The following is a 23,671-nucleotide window of genomic DNA, read 5'->3' as shown; positions in this document are numbered from 1 at the left end:
AACTCCCCTAAAAATCCTTTAAACTTGTTCATTGCCATCCATCCATCCTAATCATTCTTAATAATGTTATAGGTGTGGGACATGCTGAAAGAAGAGCCGGTGTGTAACTACCGGGGTCATGCGGGTCATCTGCTGTGTATGTTGTGGTCACCGGTTCACCCTGACCTGGTGTGGACCGATGGAGATGACTTCACCCTTCAGGAGTGGGCAGTGTCCAAGCAGGAACATTTTACACCTCCGCCACCCGGATTGAGGCGAGTCACTACGCAACCATGAGGAGTTAGAGCATATTGGGAATTGGGCATTCCAAATTGGGGAGAAAAGGGGAGAAAATCCAAAATATATATATTACCCAAAATGAAAAGTTGATTATCATTTACTCAACCCCATGTTGTTCGAACTCTGTATTATTTTCTTTCTTCCGTGTAACACAGAAGGAGCTCTTAGGCAGAGTTGTTTTTTTTTTGTTTTTTTAGTCAGAGCTTTTGTTTTTCATACAATGTAAGTAAGCTTCAAAAAGAACCATACAAGGAGTCCATATGACTTGAGCACTATATTCCAAGTATTTAAAGGCACGCAGGCATTGTGTGTGGCATGCAAGGATCGATTGCGTTTGGTGCCAGTGACATCAAACCTGCCGCAATGATTCCTGCCGCACCATATTTTAATGTACCATAAGCATGAATGAGATTTTTTTTAAACTTTGTAAGCAAATAACACCTTACATTTTGGTCTGTTCCTCACAAAAAGATATTATATGGCTTCAGAAGACTTGACCCATAGTGTACAAATCATTTGGACTACTTTTAAAGTGATTTGTTGTCATTTCTGGAGCTTGGCAGGATGAATCACTATCCACTTATGCTGAAGGGAAAACAGAATCTCAGACATTCTGCCTAACATCATCATTTGTGTTTTATGAAAGAATTGAAATAATACAGAGTTGGAACAAAATGAGAGTGAGTAAATGAAAACAAAATTTCATTTTGGGTGAAATATACCTTTTTAATGGGATTTACAAACCATTCAGAATTTTTTTAATGAAATAATTTGGTTCGCAACTGTGGCACAGGGGTTTGGTGCTCATAAGGGAGGCACAAGTTCGAGTCTGGCCTGCAAAGGATGCCATTCCCATTCCTTCTCTTTCCTCAATTCTTTCCTCAATAATTTCCTGTCATACTCTAATGAAACTATAATATAAAAGAAATAATTTTGGTCTGAATGATTTTGAAATGACTCTGAATCTCTAGTTTAATGGTACACATACATTGTGATGCTTCCATCAACAGGCAAGAAACATTTTTGAGATTGAGAAAAAGAGAGCACTACAGAAAAAGTTCAAGAAGAAAAAGAAGGCACCTGGAAAAGGTGGGCTGAAGGCGGAGGAGAATGAATTGCCTTTAGGAGAAAAGAATAAAGGGGCAGCGGGCAGTGGAGCAGAAGAGGGCCAATCAGATGATGAAGAAGAGGAGAGACAGACCGCAGACGGTCCATCCGTCACGGGTAACGGCCCATCTTTCTCTCTTTCATCTCTCGCTGTCTCTTCCACTTCCTCTGGCTTTTGTGCTTCCAGCGTTGTCTGTGAAATGTCAGTCCGGGCGTCTGGGTGTGGTGTGATGAATAACCTTTATCATTGGGGTCACAGGATTGGCCAGCCAGAGCAGTGTGGACTCGTGTGTAGCAGAGAGGGTGCAGAACAGAGAAAAGCCCATCCATGCAGTTAAAAGAGAGGTCAAAGAGGAGAAGAGAAGAGACAAATCAGGTCGGTTTCTGCCTGCTCTGTGTGTACCAGCAGTATATATATATATATATATATATATATATATATATATATATATATATATATATATATATATATAATATTTATTTTTTATTTATTTGTTTTTTATTTATTATTTTACTCTCAACTCACTACTTTTCTTGCTAGATGTGTGCTGTTCAATTACACCTTTTGATTGTTACTGAACAAACCACTTCTAAGATTTTCAAATGCTGATATTTTAAGACCCCAGGAAAATAAAATAATGATTTCAGGAAGTGTTTTGGCTTTTAGTTCATGTGTTACAACCTGTCTAAACCAGACATAAGTGGTGCATCAGGTCAAAAGCAAATCACTAGCATTATAATTAAAATTATTGTTGATTCTGTTCTATTTCAGCCAGTTTTTGTAGCCTGCTTATCTAAATTAAATATAAAATGTTTTATTTATTTATTTATTTAGATTTTTTGCAGTGAATTTTATTTGTTATATATACAGTTGTGCTCAAAAGTTTGCATACCCTGCCAGAAATTGTGACATTTTGGCATTGATTTTGAAAATATGACTGATCATGCAAAAACATTGTCTTTTTTTAAGGATAGTGATCATATGAAGCCATTTATTATCACATAGTTGTTTGGCTCCTTGTTAAATCATAATGATAACAGAAACCAAGAAAGATTTCAGCCACAACTGCCAGAAGAATTGTTCGGGATACAAAGAAAACCCCACAGGTAACCTCAGGAGAAATACAGGCTGCTCTGGAAAAAGACGGTGTGGTTGTTTCAAGGAGCACAATACTTGTTGACACCTCTCCAAACATAGCGCTTATGGTTGTGACCATAAAGCTCTATTTTGGTCTCATCACTCCATATTACAGTGTGCATGTCAAGGTGTTGTCGGGCATATTGTAACCAGGCATTTTTGTGGCATTGGCTTCTTTCTGGCATCTCGACCATGCAGCTCATTTTTGTTCAAGTATCATCGTATTGTGCTCCTTGAAACAACCACACCGTCTTTTTCCAGAGCAGCCTGTATTTCTCCTGAGGTTACCTGTGGGTTTTTCTTTGTATCCTGAACAATTCTTCTGGCAGTTGTGGCTGAAATCTTTCTTGGTCTATCTGACCTTGGCTTGGTATCAAGAGATCCCCGAATTTTCCACTTCTTAATAAGTGATTGAACAGTACTGACTGGCATTTTCAAGGCTTTGAATATCTTTTTATATCCTTTTCCATCTTTATAAAGTTCCATTACCTTGTTACGCAGGTCTTTTGACAGTTATTTTCTGCTCCCCGTGGCTCAGTATCTAGCCTGCTCAGTGCATGACTATTTATACACAGACACTAATTGCAATTTAAAAAGCCACAGGTGTGGGAAATTAACCTTTAATTGCCATTTAAACATGTGTGTGTCACCTTGTGTGTCTGTAACAAAGCCAAACATTCAAGGGTATGTAAACATTTGATCAGGGCCATTTGGGTGATTTCTGTTACCATTATGATTTAAAAAGGAGCCAAACAACTGTGTGATAATAAATGGCTTCATATGATCACTATCCTTAAATAAAAGACAGTTTTGTTTGCATGATCAGTCATATTTTCAAAATCAATGCCAAAATTTCACAATTTCTGCCAGGGTATGCAAACTTTATATATATATATAAAATCTTACCATTACATCAAAGCCAGATTGTAATGTTTCTGGTTTCTGATCTACTCATTTAAATAATCTTCTGTTTCTAATAGGAATGTCCCAATACAGATGCAGGTATCGGAATCGGGTCCGATACCAGGCTCATGTACTTGTACTCGTGCTCATAAAAATGCTCCGATACCAAAAACTGATACCATCTGACAAACGAATGTCATTCCGTTAACATTCATTGCACAAATTAAAATCATGTTATGTCCTAGTGTGATTATTAAGCCACAAAGGCTTTGATTTAATGAGATAAATATATAGTTTGCATGTGCTGCTCACTTCAAAGTGAATGTGTGGAGCCGTTGTTGAGCCGACACTGGCTGCTCATAACCTATTAGAGCTCCTTGACTCATACACGGAAAACAGGAGCATCACGCGCTCGGTTTGTAGCAGATGACAGCGAAGCAGAGCGGTAATACTCACTTTATAGCATGAGGCACATACAGACTAGATATTTATTTAATTAAATGGCAGCCTTTTGTGGTTTAATAATCACATTTTATCACGTAGCGACCTGCTTTTCCGGAGGTAAGAAGCTACCTTCAAAAACACACAGAAACAGGAAGGGCTTCACTCCAAAAAAAAAAAAAAAAAAGCTTCTGCCATAATAAAATGTCAATTTAAATAGAAAAAAGTATGATAGAAATGTACCACTACTTTAGAGTTATGTAATATTCACTGTTATACTACTACTTCTAATTATAATAATAAATCAATAGTAATTGTATTATATTTAAGCAATATCTCAAAACTGTTTTGAGATATATGCAGCACTTTTTTTTGACAGTAATATCTTCAATGTTGTATGTTGGATTGTGCTGTATTGTACTGAAGTTCTGTATAAAAGCACTTCATTAGATAAAAAGTAATACAGTATTATGTTGAAAATTAATTGTTCTATTTTCATTTGATTTAAAGTTTTAATTCATTTATTTAAACACTATTTTAATGGGTAAAAAAAGAAAATGTTGATATGGAAAAGAAAAAAAAAAAAATGGGTATCGGTATCAGCGAGTACCAAAAGGTAGTATTGGTACATGTACTTGTTCTCAAAAAAATGGTTTTGGGACATCCCTAGTTTCTAACCATATTTATTTACAGTTTTAGCCATAATAACATTATGAAAATAATTATAATAAAAGGACATTGTTCATCGGTCTAGCTGTTCATACCAAACGCATTCTTATGCTAAAAACAGCTACACACTGTGCAATAAATATAACAGTGTTTCGAGACGCGCTTCTAAAAGTTGCCGTTCTTTTTAACTTGACACAGTGTCTAAAAAAAATGCATTGTTCCTGTGTGAGATGTGGCGCAACAGTCAAAGATATCCATCTAGGCCATGTTTACATAGAAAAACAATGGAAAAGCAGCACAGACCTGACACAAGCATGTCCGGTATAATCTCAATATCAGATTAAAAAAAAAAGGTATGGCATCACTTATGTTTACTCTGTTCATGTTTAGGTCTGTCTCTGAAAAAGAGAAAGCCACGCTCCATTCTCCCGCTCAGTAAATCTATGAATCACCGACCCAAAGAGGAGCTTCAGCAGCTGTCTTGCATTGGCTGCTGTGAAACATTCACATGGTAAGTCAAGATCGCAACAACGCTGAGAGGTTTACAGTGGTATAATACTGCAGTAGTTTGGCAAACAGTGTTGCTTAAGCAGTTTTGGTGCCAGTTAAAGCTTTTTTCTGCTGTGAGTATATGGTTTTAAGCAATTAACAATTAACATATGCAGTAAGTTTGGGTTTGAGGACTTACAGTTTTAAATTGCTCAGTTATCTTATGCAGTCACAAAAGAAGAATAAGAAACCAACAGTTATGTTGTCTGTAGCTAATTTCTTTTCCCTTCTCTTCCTCAGAGCTGGCCGGAGTGTGTGTTCCTGGATCTGGAGACCACATTCAGCTCCGCTTGTTCACAGACAGGGACGCCATCTACAGGATGTTTCAGGAGGAAGGTGAGTCCTGCATATACTGTAATGTAATATATAGACACATTAGGCTAAGATTTGAATCTGTGTTAAGCTGGTTTCTTGCATAGCCAGAGTTTTTACTTGTGGCATTAAGTCAGATCCACTTTGCAGCTTATTTTGGACAAGAACAGTTTATTATGTTGGCTTAACGAAGCCAACATACTGTTATTTTACAAACTTTGTTTAGGGCATTTTTTTAAGCCCCTGACCTGAGACCAATTCTAACACTGACTTCTCCAAAAGCTTTCTTAGCTACATCAATTAAATTCTGCACAGACATTCAGACTATTCTGAAATAGTGTGCTGTGTCTTTGCTAACTGATTGGACTTCAAGTTTTTGCACCTCAGACAGTCAAAAACTGAAAAATCACATAAACTTCCATTGACAATAGCTGTGTCCCAAACGACACACTATACACTATGCACTTATAAAATATACTATGCACTCAGCCATGTAGTGAATGAATTTTCAAAGTGTAGTATTGTCCCAAATGGAACACTTAATATTTTTTTACTGCACAGAAGCATTCACCGTTTAACAGCTGATGGAAGTGATGTTTCAAATGCATATGATGTGTTGCCACTAGCTTTAGCACGTTAGCCAACCTCAGTTCAATACTTGTATATTAACCCTTTCATACGTACCATCACACACTGTTAATAACTAGGCCCCGCAGAGTAGCGTCACACCTATTTGTTTCTGCAACAACCAGTTACGTTACAGGCTGCCAGATTCAAATCGACTTTCGTGCTGACACAGGCTACACTGGTCAAGCGTCTGTAATTTATATTCACTCAATCAGTTACTCATACAGTCTTTTTAACCACAGAATATGTTTATTTTATATACATACATCAAACTCGTCACCAAAGTACCACGATAAAAAAGGTTTAGAGCTCTTATACGCACAGTCAATACATCAAAGGCGATCCTCCGATGTGTGCTGCCATTTGTTTACATTAGTAGAGGTTGTCATTCGTCAAACAAACAGCTACTCAGAGTCTTTTGAAGCACATAATGTTTATTTTATGTAACAAACAGCCTAATTGTCACCAAAGTACCACGATAACAGTTCACGGCTTGTATACGCACAGCCATCACATCTGAATGCGCAATTTTCCCATTCACGCAGCCACATCTACTTACTAGGTGCAGATGCAGTTTTCATTCACACAAACAGCAACTCAATCTTTTCAGGTATATAATATGTTTGTTTTCTGAAACAGACAGCCAAACTATCACAAAAGCACCACGATAACAGTTTAAAACTCGTATACTCACAGTGAAAACATGCTGATCGAGCGTGATTATCCGATGCACGCAGCCAAGTCTGTTTACATAAGTGCTTGTCTCTCACACACACACACACACACACACACACACACACTGCCTGAGAAGTCAAACAGTGCATATAGGCAAACTGGACTGTTGATATTATTTGTTCATTTGTTTTTTACAGCTATGAAAACAAAATAAATAAAACACAGTACAGCAGACATAACCCATTTTTTCACGTTTACTATATTATATACAGTATTTTATTTATTTTTTATGACTAGAAATCAAAAATGAAAAAAATAAAATAAAAATACTCGTCTACACTCTCCCCCCCTCTACTGGCTGTGCAGTGCCTCGTGCAAAAATAACTCACTCCAGGGGGCACTACAGGGGAATTTAGACCCTAATCATGAAAAGGTTAAACAACGTACATATTCACACAGCTTGGGGTGATGGTAAAGCATTCAACTCACATTTGTAAGGTGCTGTATCCAGTGAAGTTTCACCAGCTGCTACATTCTACATTATTTACATTTGTTTTGTCAGCAGCACAGCCAGGTAACTGCCCCTTCCACTATGTATGGCAAGCCGCTTGCGTTGAGTGCATGAAGTGTCCAACATTCCACACTCCGTTTTGATGGTTGAAAAAGTGCATCATCTGGGTACTTAAAGTACACTTCTTTTTGCTGCATTTTCAGTGTAAACATACTACTCGCACTACTTACATTACAAAATGTCATAGAATAGTGCAGAAGTGTGCGGTTTGGGGTGCACCTAATGCTCTAATGGGCCAACGAAATGCTTGTTGATTCAAACTCTCTATCTTTCAAAACTTTAAATGTAAACAAACCCACAAAAGGCCTTCGATCTGCTTTAAGTTTCTGTCTGTCTGTCTCTCTCTCTCTTTATCTATTCATCTTAGGCTATATCCACATTTATTCAGATGCATTTGAAAACTTTGTTTTCGACACACTCTGCACTGCGGTTATCAGGCATTTTCCAAAAGTTTCTCGTCCACACTTAACTGTATGAAAATGCTTAAATCCCCTTACAGCGCATCTCCGTTCATTGTACGGTCTTAAACACAATCGTTCCATCACAGCAATTCCGAGTAAACTTTGCATTACCTTTTGAAGGAATGTATTGTGAAGGTTGTACAAAGTAACATAGCTTTAAAAATGCTATCAAAATGATTAGCAGGCACAACAACGCCGCTACAACATGGGCTGCCATCTTGATTATTTTGGGTTGAATGGATCACATGACTGCGTCACATGACAACAAATACATCATCATTTTCAGATATCTCAGTTTTTCCTGTCCACACTACATCGCAAGGACATCTCAGTGTGAATGGAAGACCAAAACGTAGAGAACAATATGCTTTTTCTAACTAAAATGTATTATTGTGGACATGTCCTTAGGGTTTATCTAACAATCTATGTGACTAAATAAATGTATCAAGCTAGCTAGCTAGCATCAAACTTTAAACCTTTAAAACTAGTTTTAACTTTTAGACAAGGCTTTGTCAAGCCAACATCAACTTTACCAATCTGGTTGTGTTTTTATGTGCTGTTTTGGAGTGGGTTTATTTGAAATCGATGATACCAATAGACAAGTGAGGGGAAAAAAATATGGCACAACAGTGTTTTTGAATGGTTGTATAGAAGTTAGTGGAAATGTACTAGCATAGTCTTTGTGATCAGAATTTCTGTATGTTCCAAAGTAATAGTACAGATTATTTAACAGACAGAAAACAAAGCACAATATAGACTAGTGTGCTGCTTGTAAATATCTAGTTTGCTTTCTACTAAATGCCTCACACAAATCTCGTTGAACAGATTTAATGGCACAAACTTTGGCAAATCAATTGAGTTTGTTTTTCCTCAGAAATGCTCATAATATCCACCTGTACCTTTTAAACACTATTTTGTTTCCAACCAGACAGATTTTCAGGAATTCTTTCCAGTTTTGTGTACAATACATATCAGACAGTCAGTGAAGGAAATGTGACTCAGACTTTGAGGCTGAGACTAGTGTTAATCTTATTCTGGTGTGTTTGTACAGAGGAGAGTCATGTGGAGGCAGGCCATTATGACTCAATGGTGTATCTGAGGCTGTGGAAAGGAGATCTGATTGGAGCGTTAAACCTCGCTACAGAAAAAGGAGAACTCACTGACCATCTCCTCAGTTTATCACCAATGGGTGAGACAAAAGCCATGCACTGAATGCCGCTATTGTGGCTTAAACCGATTTACTTTATCTCTGAACATATTTTAACATAGTATTATTCAAATATATGGTGGTGCTTATGTCACAATAGACTCACAATAGAATCACAATATACTCTTAATTTATCAGTCTCTCAGTGGGCTACCAAGTGTGGGCAAGGACAGTCAAGCAAATTTGCCTCCACGAGCAGTTCATCAAAGCTGGCTCTCATCTTGTCTCTAACCATAAACTCTATGAGGCCATCAACCTTCTGAAGAGCCACCAGTTCTACTGGTTAGAAACATCACATGAAGTAATTGTGTCATTTTAATAGTGTTTGGACTGAGTGGAATATTAAAGTCCTATTTGTGTTGAATCATCAGGGAGGCCATAGCATTAGCCAAAGCCAGACTTCAGCCTGGGGACCCTGTTCTGAGAGATCTCTACTTGAGCTGGGCAGCCGTTCTGGAGAAAGATGGCCATTATACTACAGCTGCCAAATGGTAAATGGAAATCAGTGAAAATGAAAGTTTACAGAGATGAAAACAATGTGGAGGTCTGTTTTTTAATTTATGAAACTTGGGCTTGAAACACTCTTCCCAAAATTTGGAACATGTCTAAATATAATATATTTAGGTTTTTCTTCAACTTTGAGTACTTTTGGCACTGTAAACGTCTAGAAGTTCTATAAATATTGAAATGGTTTATGTAAGGGATAATCCACACCTAGGTGTGCGTTAAATGATTTTAATGCACAACTTGGAAGCGAACAACCACCCACCTCCGCAAAGTGCATTAAAATCGTTTAATGCACAACTAGCCATGGATTATCCCACTTATACCATGGTCACTTGCCAGCATTGATTAGATAAGCTGTCATTGATTTTTGCAGCTCAAATTTCTACTTTATCTACGGGTCATTATATCTAGAGTTCTGCCGGTTCTAAATCAGAAATGGAGATTAAGTAGTGCGATTAATATGACATTTATTTGAAACTGTCTCGTCGTCCATAACTTCATCCTCGTCCTCATCTTCAAACAAAGTTGACTCAAAGTGGAGTCCATTTGTAAAGGGACTGGATGAGTCCAGACTAAAATGCAGACTGGGTGGATATGTGCAGCTGTCTCAGTCAGGGCTGCATCCATTTTGTTATGGCACCATGAGACAAACTAACTCAATCTGGCTACCATGCCCGTCCCTTGTTGCCCCAAGTCTTCTCAATGGACTACATGTGGGATTTGAGCCCTATATACAGATGAGACAGTGAAGGCAAGGTCCAAGTTAGGCATTTTTCTTCTGATGGCTGATGTTTTCCATATGTTTGATGTGCTGATAAAGTATTTTCAAGTGCATCAGGCACCTGTGGACAGGTACAACAATCTTCTGCACTCCAGAGAGTCAGCTCATGGCGATAAAAGATATGGTCATTGTGCCATTTTCTGAAAAGACATACAAACTTGTCAAACTCATCATATATTTTACATTTAATAAGCACTTATTTCAGTGTTGTATCAATGTAAGGGTCAAGTCATTTTTATTTGTATAGGGCCTGTCACAACACACATCGTTTCTAAGCAGCTTTACAGAAAATCATGCATTAACAGAAAATTAAATCATAATATCTATAAAGTCTTAGTCATCATTGTGTAGTTTGATTAAATACGATTATGAAGTGTGTATAAAAATAAGTAATTAAATAATAATTGTATTTAGAAACTCAGTGAGCAAGCCGGAGGCGACTATGGCAAGGAACACAAAACTCCAAAAGATGTTGGTTTATGGAGAAAAATTACCTTGGGAAAAACCAGGCTCACTGTGGGGCCCAGTTCCCTTCTGACTAACAGCATGAATATAATGCCAATATTACTTATTTATGTGCAGTGCAAGTCATGGTTTAAAATTATTAAACTAAGTAAGTGTTAAGGGCCAGTGTTTAAATAAATATTTTGTATGAACTGTAAGTTTAATTACTAATGTCTTTGAAGTTCATCCTGGATTAACTGCAGAAGTTCACATTGATGCATTGTCCTTTGTTAGTTGGCTGATCAAGGCTATGGTTGGCAATTTATTGATAGCCTATATATTCCGTTTTAAGAGTGTAATCCATCATTAGACCAAGGTGATGCAGGCCGAGATCAGTGAGGTGCTTTGCAGTTCATCCAGCCGGTAATTTCGGAGAGGTCCATCATAAGTCCAAGGTTCAGGCAATGGCATATGAAGTATCCCATGTCTTATGGTTGGAGTTGGCATCAGTTTATTCTCTGAGGTCCATTGTAATAGACTGAAGTGATGTCTGGCTGGCTCTAGCTGCATTTTGTCGTCATCACTCAGAGACGCGTAGCAGTGGAGTCCGATACCAAGCAGGAATGGAGCTGGATCCGGCCAGTTCTGGTGACCTCGGGATAGGAGTCCCAAGGATGAGACATGGAAACAAATAGAATAATATTAGCGTAGATGAGTTATAGATCATGATCAATGTTTCAGGTTCCGGCAGACCTAACTAAAGCAGCCTAATTGTGTGGTGAAGAATAAATTAGGTGTATGCCTGTCTAAACAGATGAGTCTTTAGTCTAGACTTAAACCCAGTGAGTGTGTCTACGTCCCGTACTAGATAGCATGTGTCATAACTTAGTAATATTTCTTAGGTTGAAGAATGCTTTTCTACAAACATTGGAAATTTGATTTTCAAATGACATATTGGTATAAAAAATAACACTTAAATTCTCCGCTGTTGAAGACGATGTAACTGTACATCCATCTCGAGTCAAATTATATTTTAACAGCTTATTTGTATAGGTTTTTGGTCCAATAACTAGTATCTCTGTTTGGTCGGAATTGAGTAGAAGGAAATTTCTGGCCATCCAATCTTTAATTTCATTGAAACACTGCTAATTTGGTGAATTATGAAATTTTGTCGGGTTTTGAGAAAATATAGTTGGGTATTGTTGGCATAACAGTGGAAACTTATTCCATGATTCCTGATAATAACTCCCAGGAGAAGCATATATAAGGAGAAAAGCAGAGGCCCTAAGACTGATCCCTGTGGCACTCCATACTTTTGATTTGACAATTCCACGTTTACACAGACAAAGTGGTAGCGGTCTGCTAAATAGGACCTAAACCATGCTAATGCAAGTCCACTAATGCCAACATAATTCTCAAGCTTATTCTAGAGAATATCGTGGTCTATCGTGTCGAATGCAGCACTAAGATCTAAAAGCACTAGAAGAGAAATGCAGCCACGATCAGATGATAAGAGCAAGTCATTAGTAACTCTGATAAGTGAAGTCTCTGTACTGTGATGTGGCCTAAATCCATACTGAAATTGTTCATATATACTATTTCTCTGTATAAATGAACAGAATTGGGAGGAAACAACTTTTTCTAGTATTTTCGACATAAACGGGAGATTTGAAAACGGTTTATAATTAGCCAATTCTCCAGGATCAAGTTGTGGCTTCTTAATAAGCAGTTTGATAACTGCCATTTTAAAGTTTCTCGGGACATGTCCTAAGGATAGTGAGGAGTTCATAATATTAAGAAGAGGTTCTGAGATTACAGTGAATACCTCTTTTAAGAGCTTAGTTGGTATTGGATGTAACATACATGTTGTGGCTTTTGATGTTTCTGTAAGTTTTGTTAGCTCTTCATGACCTATGACAGGGAAGGTTTGAAGTTGCATGTGAGAAAAATTATGAGACACTGTTTTCTGAGGTACTGTGACAGATGATTGCATAATCCAATTTTATTTCGGATTATTTCAATTTTATCAAGTCATTACTATTGTACTGTAGTTCAGTTAAGGCTTATTCCTATCCAATTTTGCCACAGTACTGAATAAACACCTAGGATTGTTGTGGTTATTTTCTATGAGTTTGCTATAATATGCTGACCTGGCAGATTTTAGTGCCTGTCTGTAGCTACAGACACTATCATTCCATGCACCGCGAAATACCTCTAATTTTGTACTCTTCCACTTGCACTCCATTTTCCGAGCTGCTCTCTTGAGAGTATGAGTGTGATCATTGTACCATGGTGTGGGGCTTTTTTCATTCATTTTCTTTAACTGAAGAGGGGCGACACTGTCAAGATATTTCATATTTCATCAAGTTCTTCTAGACTTTGGGGCTTACTGAGTGTATGAGATAGATCTGGAAGATTATTAGTGAAGCTATCTGTAGTGGTCGAAAGAATTGTTCTACCTGAATGATAGCTTGGTGTAGATTGAGTAACATTAGCTGATTAATTATCATACCGCTTCTGAAGATATGGATATAACCACTGGAGTCATATGGATTACTTTTATGCTGCCTTTATATGCTTTTTGTAGCTTCAAATTTCTGGCCACCATTCACTTGCAATGGTATGATATTTTTCTAAAAATCTTTGTGTTCAGCAGTAGAAAGGGATGGCAAGAGGGTGAGTAAATGAGGAGAACATTTTATTTTTCTGTGAACTATCCCTTTAATAAAAATCAACCCCTGGGACATGAAAGTTGCCCAAAATTGAAGAGAAACACATATATATTTAAAGCTCCACTTTTTGTTAAAAAAATAACTAAATGTTATTAATGAGTGCAACAAAAATCCATCTTCCAAACCATGTCTTTACCCAAATACACTTTTATAAATCTATAATAATAATTAATATTTGAGAGCTGTTGGGAAGGATTTTGCGGGAAATTGCATACATACGTCATTCGCCCATGCGTGTTGACATCACATGCGTGAACGGAGAAAATAAGCTCCGGCTACTGTAGTGCGCGTGTATGGTGTGGGAGTAGCTGAAGCTCAAAGTTTGTTGTCGCAACGAACAAGAAAAATTGACCATAAATCATTCAAAAAAGCAAACCTCCGGGGAATCACCTGTTGTAAAAACAAAGAAACCCCCGAACAGAGCAGAGTCTACAAGCAAAAAGGGAAAGCGACAGAATCCGTAATAAAACCCGAATCAACATCAGCTTTGCTTTTCAGAGGTGGCGACAATTGAAAGGATATAAAAGCGACCCAGAGATGGCTTTTTTCATACTCAACAGGTAAGATAATTTATTGATATGGTTTATGTATAGTTGTGTAATCACACACACACACACAGTGAAATACACTAATTATACTGTAATCGGTGCAGAACGTTTCACTTGCTAGTACACGTGTGTATCTTTCTTTATAACGGCAATAATTTATATAAATAAATCCTTTAGTTCAAGGTTTGCCAAGGCCATGTGAGTCTTGAAATTATGTTGACCACTGGTTGGTAACAATGACAATAAATTAGCTACTACCATGGTCTATTCGGCCAGAATATCCTGCAGTTATAAAAACTTTACAACGTTTGACCTTATCAGACTAGCAATCATTGTGTCTAATGTTAATGAACATTGCCTAAATTTTGTAATGTCATTTATTTCAAAACATCAATGTTTCCAATAAGTCAAAACAACAGCATAAGATATGGCACTTATCTGCTCAGATGACATGTTTTCAGATATCCGTCTTCTCCTTTCATTATTTATTTGTCCATTCGCACTGATAAGATGTCCTGTATCCATGTGGACACCGGTGCCTCGAACCACATTCATCTGCACTGAGGAGCAGAGCCGAAGCACAACTTGCGTCATTACCAAAACAATGTTCTTCTGCAAGATGCATGCAGTTTTGTTTTTAACTGTTAGAGGGCCAAAAGTTACATAGTATAGCTTTAAAGACCCAGATTTGTGTGATGTATTATGTTATAATACTAATTATATTAGTTATTCTTTTTCAGGTAGTCAGTTTGGGACCAAATGTAGGTTTATAATAGTTTATCAAACATTGATTTTAATAATAGTTTATCTGACATGGCTAATAATTATCTCTCTCTATAGAACATGGCAAGGTAATGGGACAATTTGTACCCTTTGTGTGGATTGTGCCACATCTTTATGGCATTAAATATGAGGTGATCAATTAATTGTGTCTTACACATGATAGCTTTTAATACTTTTAGCCATTTTCTTTTTGTTTCTTTAAAATATAGCAGCTCTTGCTGTTTAAAAACAGTGTACAATTCCATTTGATGGGTCCTGGTGGTAATATAATTGAAATGGACATAAACTGACTAAATAAATGTTTTCTTCATTGACCTGTCAGTTACCTGGCTGCAGACTCCAGCTTTGATGCAGCTAAAGTCATTGGCAAGAAAGGGGATGTCAGATCATTAAGGATGGCTGCTAATCTGGCATGGATATCAGGAGAGAGCGAGCTGGCTCATTCCCTCTCTCTGAAATGCGCCAAGGACTTGAAGTTTTCCCAGGACTGGCTCACGGCACAGGAGGTCTTAAGAATGCAAGACTCGCTTTTGGTTTGTTTCCAACTGTCCTTACTTTTGGTCATCAGATCCATTGTGTAAATTAGTGCTTTTAGTAAGCCAGATTCACAGTAATCTACATATAAACCTATGTTTACTGTAGGGGTTAGAATAAAACTGCTAAATGTAAATGCACAGGAACAGTATCAACCAATGTATCTGAAGCATATCTGTCTCTCGTGTTCTTCAAAGGGTATCAGGCTGGTGTTCAGTGTGAATGAACTTCTCACTCAAGAGACTCACAGAAACAGGTGTGGTCACCTGGAATCTGGCCTCCTCACACACCTGGTCTAAGGCATGTGAGGAGAACTTCCTCTCCACAGTACACAGAGTGTGGCAGAGAGAGTTTAAGTGTGGCGGCTGCTGACCTGGTCAAAGTGAAAACCATCCATCAACAGCTGAGAGCCATTGAGAATCCAACTGGCACTGCAAATGTTACCATGAAGCAAGTATGTTTGAAAATAAGACACTAACAGATGATGTACTTGACCCTTAAATGTTGCTAGCTGTTGAGCAGATATGATAAACAGGTTATGGCTGTGTCTGAATTCACGTACTTTCAGAGTATGTACTGAATTCGATGAACGTGTGTCTAGACCGTTGATGGTATGCAGATGTGTAGTATAACTACATTTCTGGACATGCCAGTGTTTTATATAGTTATGAAAATTAATTGAACATTTACGTTAACTGTAATAAAAGAGAATACATCACCAAATGTAATTGGGGAAAAAAAAATTCCTACCAATGGTCAGTAAATGTAGACCAATCTTTCACCGATCTTTCATTCCCCCAGCTCCTATCTCACATCTCATTGGACGTGACACTGTGTGCATTAAGTCAGCTGTTATGCGATTGGCCATCTGCAGTGGAAGAACTACTGCGAGCTCTTACTTGAGGTTCTGAGGCAGGTCACTTCACGTTAATGGCAGAGATGAGCCATTTGCTTTTACCACAAGGTAAAACATTTACAGAGAGTGGGGTGCAAATGTTTGAGTCCACTAGTGACTCAACAATTATTTTATTTTGCATTTTCATAATTTAATAACATTTTTAGTACAAATTATATTACCAGCTTAACAATTTGAGTACAAAGAATATACATGAATTTCAGAATTTCTTAGTATTTGCCATGTCTCCCTATAGTTCACCCAAAAATTGAAATTCTGTCATAATTTACTCACCCTTTTGTCGTTCCAAACTCATATGACATTTCTTAAGCCCAAAGTCCACTTTGGTTAGACATGAACGCTAGGCGTCTGAGCACAGGATGCGTGACGCAAATTGCGTTATTAGCAGAGTGCTCGAGCACTGAACGCGTGCAGCCAGAATTTTCTAATCGCGTGAACTCTTAACACGCATTGTGCGCATGTAATTATTTGCTCTAATTAGTGGGTCCACAAGGTTGGCTGCTTTGTGAGACTCTTTTAGGACAGTCAACAACAGGCTCATTTGCTGTCCGCATGTCGAAACGATCTGGGCCGTACGCGGACAGTCAGCGCAGTTTGTGCTGATGCCGAAATTTACATCACGAATACTGTGCATGGAAAGATCAGCAATGCGGACAACCAAAGTATTCTTTGGCCTTAAGCATTCGCGTCAAAACCAAAGTGAATTTTGGGTTTTATCGACCTTTTTCCCTGAATGTGGAAGTGTCCCACGCTTCGACTGTTTTCAATTTCCGGTCTCCAGTGTGCATCAATCTTTATTCTTAGCGGGTAAAGTATTACATTTGTCAAAGTTTTCAAAAAACATGTGACTCTATAGCGCAGATACTTCACAGAATCGAGATGATTTTTTGACAGTGCATCACCTGAGTAGATGACATGAAGCGATGGTCCGAGGTTAGTTACATTGATATCAATAACTTCTTTGAGTTATGACAGCCAACAACTGCACAAGTTGAGCCTCAAATTCATTTTTACTCCAAACAACACTTAAATGGTGTTCTCCATCTGGATCGCTCGCTTCAGTTAATTTTACATTGCACCTCGAGACCAGAAACAGAAAACAGGCAATTACAGTTGTGCTCAAAAGTTTGCATACCCTGGCAGAAATTGTGAAATTTTGGCATTGATTTTGAAAATATGACTGATCATGCAAAAAAACTGTCTTTTATTTAAGGGTAGTGATCATATGAAGCCATTTATCATCACATAGTTATTTGGCTCCTTTTTAAATCATAATGATAACAGAAATCACCCAAATGGCCCTGATCAAAAGTTTACATACCCTTGAATGTTTGGCCTTGTTACAGACACACAAGGTGACACACACAGGTTTAAATGGCAATTAAAGGTTAATTTCCCACACCTGTGGCTTTTTAAATTGCAGTTAGTGCCTGTGTATAAATAGTCAATGAGAGTTTGTTAGCTCTCACGTGGATGCACTGAGCAGGCTAGATACTGAGCCATAGGGAGCAGAAAAGAACTGTCAAAAGACCTGCGTAACAAGGTAATGGAACTTTATAAAGATGGAAAAGGATATAAAAAGATATCCAAAGCCTTGAAAATGCCAGTCATTACTGTTCAATCACTTATTAAGAAGTGGAAAATTCGGGGATCTCTTGATACCAAGCCAAGGTCAGGTAGACCAAGAAAGATTTCAGCCACAACTGCCAGAAGAATTGTTCAGGATACAAAGAAAAACCCACAGGTAACCTCAGGAGAAATACAGGCTGCTCTGGAAAAAGACGGTGTGGTTGTTTCAAGGAGCACAATATGACGATACTTGAACAAAAATGAGCTGCAAGGTCGAGTTGCCGGAAAGAAGCCTTTACTGTGCCAATGCCACAAAAAAGCCTGGTTACAATATGCCCGACAACAACTTGACACGCAGCTTCTGGCACACTGTAATTTGGAGTGACGAGACCAAAATAGAGCTTTATGGTCACAACCATAAACGCTATGTTTGGAGAGGGGTCAACAAGGCCTATAGTGAAAAGAATACCATCCCCACCGTGAAGCATGGTGGTGGCTCACTGATGTTTTGGGGGGGTGTGAGCTCTAAAGGCATGGGGAATCTTGTGAAAATTGATGGCTTTTGAGCACAACTGTAGAATCAGCATGTCGCCAGTGGTTGCTCAGGAAAACTGTGGATACGGAACAAAAAAGGAAAGACAATTTGTGAATATCACTGCCCCTCTCTGCAGTACAATAGTAGTTGATAGTGACTCACTTCAAAGCTTAAAAAGCACCCAAAAGTATTATAAAAGTCTTCTAAAGGCATATGGTAACCCAGAATTTAAGTTGTTTTCAGCAAATATCTTGACGTCTGTTGTGCGTTCATGGGCTCTTATGATAGAAAGCTCGCTCACAGTGGCTTGAAACAACTAAAGTTCTTGCCTGAACACATTCCATGGTAGAAAAAAATCTGACCTTATGTACAAAGGAGTTAACAATGATCAATGTCACACATTTGCTTGCATTTAATTAGTGACATAAATAAAGTGGATATTGTAAAAATGAAAACAAAAGTTATGATGTAAAATTAAGAGGAAATATAAAAAATATAAAAAAGCATTTTCACAAGTGGCCACCACTTCATGATTGTTTTTATAAAACAGTTTATATGTGACTACTGGTCGACCGATATATCGTAGAGGCCGATAAATCTGCCGATATTCCGAATTTTTTAATAATCAGCATTGGCTGATAAATTTTCCTGTTTGGCCGATTTGTTTCTTGAGGGCTCGAGAATCGACTGCTTGCATGTGAAGGCACTGAGACATGTAAACGACCAGTCACGGTTCGTTTTCTAATGTGCCATCATGTTACTACAATAATAGACCGGTGTGCAACACAGTGTCATTTAAACAGTCCGCGTATCAGAGCCGCGGCAGACGCGTTTGAGCTCATAATGTTAAAGTGCTCGACTGTTTAATTCTCCCTCTCTCTCCTCAACAGTTCCCTGTAACTTTTAACTGTCTTGTCTAATGATAAAAAGGCAAATATCTATAAAATTAATATCATATACCATCTGCAAAAATGCACATATCTTGTTTAAACAGATGTAATAAACCAACCTCACACAACTTCAGCAGATCCAGCATCTAAGCATTATTTTCCTCAAAATTCTACAAACAATACCCCATAATGACAACATGAAAGAAGTTTGTTTGTTTCCGGATGCACTGTATATACAATTGGTTTGATTCTGTATTTTTTGAGAAAATGCGATTGCTAACGTGGACATGCCATCCATGGTTGCTGGACTACTGTTATTTCCTTCTTCCTAATATAGTAACAATTTCTTCATGTGCAAATAAATTATTAAAATTTGATGACTAAACAGAAATCAGAAGAAACTGCTATCTGCCATTTAAAATATAATAATATTTTTTTAGATTCTTTTTTTTAGAAAGTTAGTTTTGTGTGAAATTGAGTAAATATAGTGCTAAATAAGAGTTTATTCATTTTTTAGTAATTTTTTTTTACTATATTAAATTGTGTGATATATTGGCATTGTGTCAGCCTATTGGCCACCCTGCTCTCTCCGCATCGGCATTGGCATCAGCCATTAAAAAACACATATCGGTCGATCACTACATGTGACTTCTTTCATTGCTGTTCAGGAGCAATCTGGATGATGAACAAATCTTTTTCTTGCAGGTTTGGACTCTGTGGCACTCTACAAACAGAAGCTAGACCCGAATGACAAGAGAAGCTCTGTGATTTCTCAGAATGTGGAGGCTTTTGTCTGTTATCAACTCGTATATAAGAAATGGTGGAGTCACAGTGCAAAAACATCTTCTTTGACCAATAGCACCATGAGCAATGGTCAGTGCTTGCCAGAGAAGAACCAGAATGATGATGCAGACTGTAAAGGTGAAGCTCAATCTGATGTCTCTTTTTCTGAGAGCTTCTGGAAGGTTCTTCTCTCTGAACCTCATGCCAGTCTTCAGGCCACACAGAGAGCCGTAGCAGAGATCCAGAGTAAAGTGGCATGTCTAGTTCAGCAACACAGTCAAGCTGAAGACTCTCATCTGATTATAGACTCAAAGACAGAAGCACCTAGTTCTGCTTGTCCAGAACCAGAAGATCCAAAGGAACCTGGAGAATCTAAAAGTGGTGAAAGGTAATGTAGATATTGCACTATTTTTTTTTTTTTATTTAGGTACTCATGAAATCAAAATTGACCCTATTTATTTTCTTAATAAATTCCCTGGTTTTATTGTGCAAAATTCAGCAGTGCACATCAAAGGTGTCATTTATAGGTATTACATGTCCCTACTATTTTGTTTGAAAATAACTACTTTGAAATAGCGTTTTAAAATATAAAAACTATAAAGTAAACATTATCATATAACAAATATGAGCAGTAATTAATCAACAGTAGATCATCATTCATCAGCAGAAGATCATCAGTGATTGCTTGTCATAAATGTCTGGTACTCACTGATTGTGAACTTCTCTAAAACCGCTGAAAGCACTGCATCATGAGCCGCCCGTGTGCTTTGAGAATGAGCAACAGTCCCAGAATTGCTTGTTTTAGAGGCGAAAACTTTACCATGCGACCAATCAGTCCATATGTCTTCAGTTGTACCGATCCATGCATTTATCCACTAACAAAATCCCAGTACTGGCCGTGTTAGATGTAAGGATCAAGTTATTAAATAAATTATGCATAATATATATTGTAGCGCTTAAATTGGTCATCAAGAATAACTACTTGACATTATGTGCACATATTCATGAGTACTGTCCCCACCACTTTTTAGAACAAAGTGCACATTTCGTGCACATTGTCGAAATGTGACAACTTAATTCTCTTCTGAGTAGTTTCAATATGGAAGTAAAATGCATTTGAATGCCTTTTCAAGTTGACTTGACAGATGTCTAGCATCTCCTTTTTGTCATTTTCTCAATTAATGAATCTCTTTCTACCCTGATTGCTCGTATTGCTGAACACCACAAAGAGATTGCTGCCATTCCTAACTGCATCAAAGTGCGTGCGTGCCTCAGTCTTTTTTTTTCTTGAAACATTGTTAAACTCATATTTTAAGCATATGTTCTCAGAGAAGCTTAAATACTGACTGCATATTGTAAAAAAAAAACTCAGATTATTTTTCTCTTTCAGAAATTTCAGTTTCCAGATGTCATGGAGTGTTGTATTGTCCTTTTGTACATGAATGCGCACTTTACTCTGGTTCCACAGGACATCTGCTCAGAAGCCACAACTTTATTGCACAAATATGGAAGTACAGCATCACTCTGAAGCCTGGAAGAGACTGACGCATTAACAACTACATTGAAACGGCACTTATCATTTTTGATATGCATTTTTTTTTTTATATGTAAAACTCAGTTGATTGATGGTCAGATATATGTCTGTACTAATAAAAAAAAATGTTCCCCTCAAATTATCATTGAAGCAATGCATCCTAATTTATCAAATGTTTTTTAAGACATTTATTGTAATGTTTTCTGGGTTTTTTTGTTTTTTTTGTTACAATATTTTTAAAAATCAATGGACCATTTAACCGTCTAAGACTATTGAGATATATATATATATATATGTCTTTTAATTGACAATATAAAATTTGTGTTATATTTTTATAATATTATTAATATAATCAATCATATACAGTGCCTATAGAAATTTTTTTCAAAATCCTTATGTCACATTACACCCTGGAAAGGTAAAGAAATTCAATCTAACCTGTTCCAGCTGTATTATCAAATTATAATCTTCAACCTCAAAGTGAATATAACGTAAAAAAAAATCTGAAGAATTATTAAAAATTAATTTGTAAAATACCTGGTTTAGATAAGTGATCAGCCCCCTAAGAGTAACCATTACAACTTGCTCAGGTGCAACCAATCACCTTGCAGATCACATATCTGGCTAACTGGCCCCAACCTGACATCAACTGTAGTTGTTTTTATTACTTCAGAATAAAACCGACTGTTCCATGAGGATTCCGTTAATAGTAGTGAATGGTAACGAAGAATTCACCATGTTGGTAAGGTGCTTTCAAAAGGACTCAAGGATAAAATTGTGGAAAGGCACAGGTTAGGAGAAGGGTACAAAAAGATTTCAAAGGTTTTAACTATCCCTCTGAGTACCGTTCAGAGCATTATTAAGAAGTGGAAAGCATGTGGCACCACCAAAACCTTGCCTAGATCAGGCCATCCCTCCAAACTGGATGACTGTGCAAGGAGGATTTTGATTAGGGAAGCTATCAAGAGGCCGAAGGCAACTTTAAAGAATTTACAAGCCCTTATGGCTGAGATTGATCAGTCTGTGCATGTAACAACAATCTCCCAAGCTTTACACAAGGTGTGGCAGGGTGGCAAGAGCAGCGTCTTCTGAAAAATTGCCAAACTAAGTCTCATATGTGCAGTATATTGAGAAAAAAAACACTTCCATGTGGCAAAAGGTTTTATGGTCAGATCAGATGAGACAAAAACTTCTCGGACTGAACTCCAAGCACTATATTTGGAGAAAACAGTACACCATCCAGAACACAACTGTGAAGCATGGTGGTGGCAACATTATGTTGTGGGGGTGTTTCTTTTCAGTGGGACTGGGCAATTGATCAGGATTAAAGGGAAAATGGATACTGCCATAAACACCAAATTCTTGAGGAAAATCTGTGGCCCTCTCCTCAACAACTGAAAATGGGCAGGTGGTTCAACTTTCAGTACAATGATCTGAAACACCACCAAAAATCAACAGTTGTCTTAAGGATAGGAAGGTCAAAGTTCTTGAAGTCAGAGCCCTGACCTAAATCCAATAGAAAACCTGTGGATGGACTTGAAGAGAACGGACCATCGCCGCTCAACCCGCAATTTGACTGAAAACATATTTCCCAATGTAGAGACATATTCAAACAGACCGATGGCTGTCGTTAAAGTAAAAGGTAGCTCTATGAAGTATTAAATCCAGGGGTATGATCACTTTTCAAACCCTGTTACCCTAGTTTTTCAACTTTTATACATTTTTGGAACTGTTACCTTTTTTTTCTTTTTACTTGAAGGCAAAATTTGTAAATAAAGCTGGAAAAAATAATTCATAGGTCTTGTTTTCAGGCTGTTAGACAAAAAAATAAAAAGAAAATAAAAAAATAAAAGTGACTCTTCCAAAGGGGTATGAGGATTTTCTATAGGCACTATATATATATATATATATATATATATACACACACACACACGTTTATCAATAAACCAATTCATTTTAAGATGAATTGGTCTAAGATTTCATATTTTAATAAAATTTGCCCAATTATTTTTTTAAATAACCTTATATAATTGGTCTATTGAGTTTTATTATAAAACTCATCTTTAATAATCCATAAACTAATTTATATTTTTAAGATTTTATATTGTCTTTTTAATTAATGTATGAGACTTTAACTTTAAAAAGGCTACATTTTCAGAGGACATGTCTTTTAAAT

At 37.3% G+C, this 23,671-nt stretch overlaps 1 pseudogene; it reads left to right on the top strand.

Moving 5' to 3' along the window:
• The window catches only part of LOC127428779 (gem-associated protein 5-like), a 38,606-nt pseudogene extending 15,051 nt beyond the window's left edge, over positions 1-23,555 (top strand).
• Positions 23,556-23,671: the final 116 nt, after the last annotated feature.

Source organism: Myxocyprinus asiaticus, chromosome 38 (genome assembly GCF_019703515.2).
Source record: "Myxocyprinus asiaticus isolate MX2 ecotype Aquarium Trade chromosome 38, UBuf_Myxa_2, whole genome shotgun sequence".
In the NCBI taxonomy this organism is placed as follows: Eukaryota; Metazoa; Chordata; class Actinopteri; order Cypriniformes; family Catostomidae; genus Myxocyprinus; species Myxocyprinus asiaticus.
Note: the sequence above shows the minus strand (reverse complement) of the source record. Positions and strands in the feature narration are given on the sequence as shown.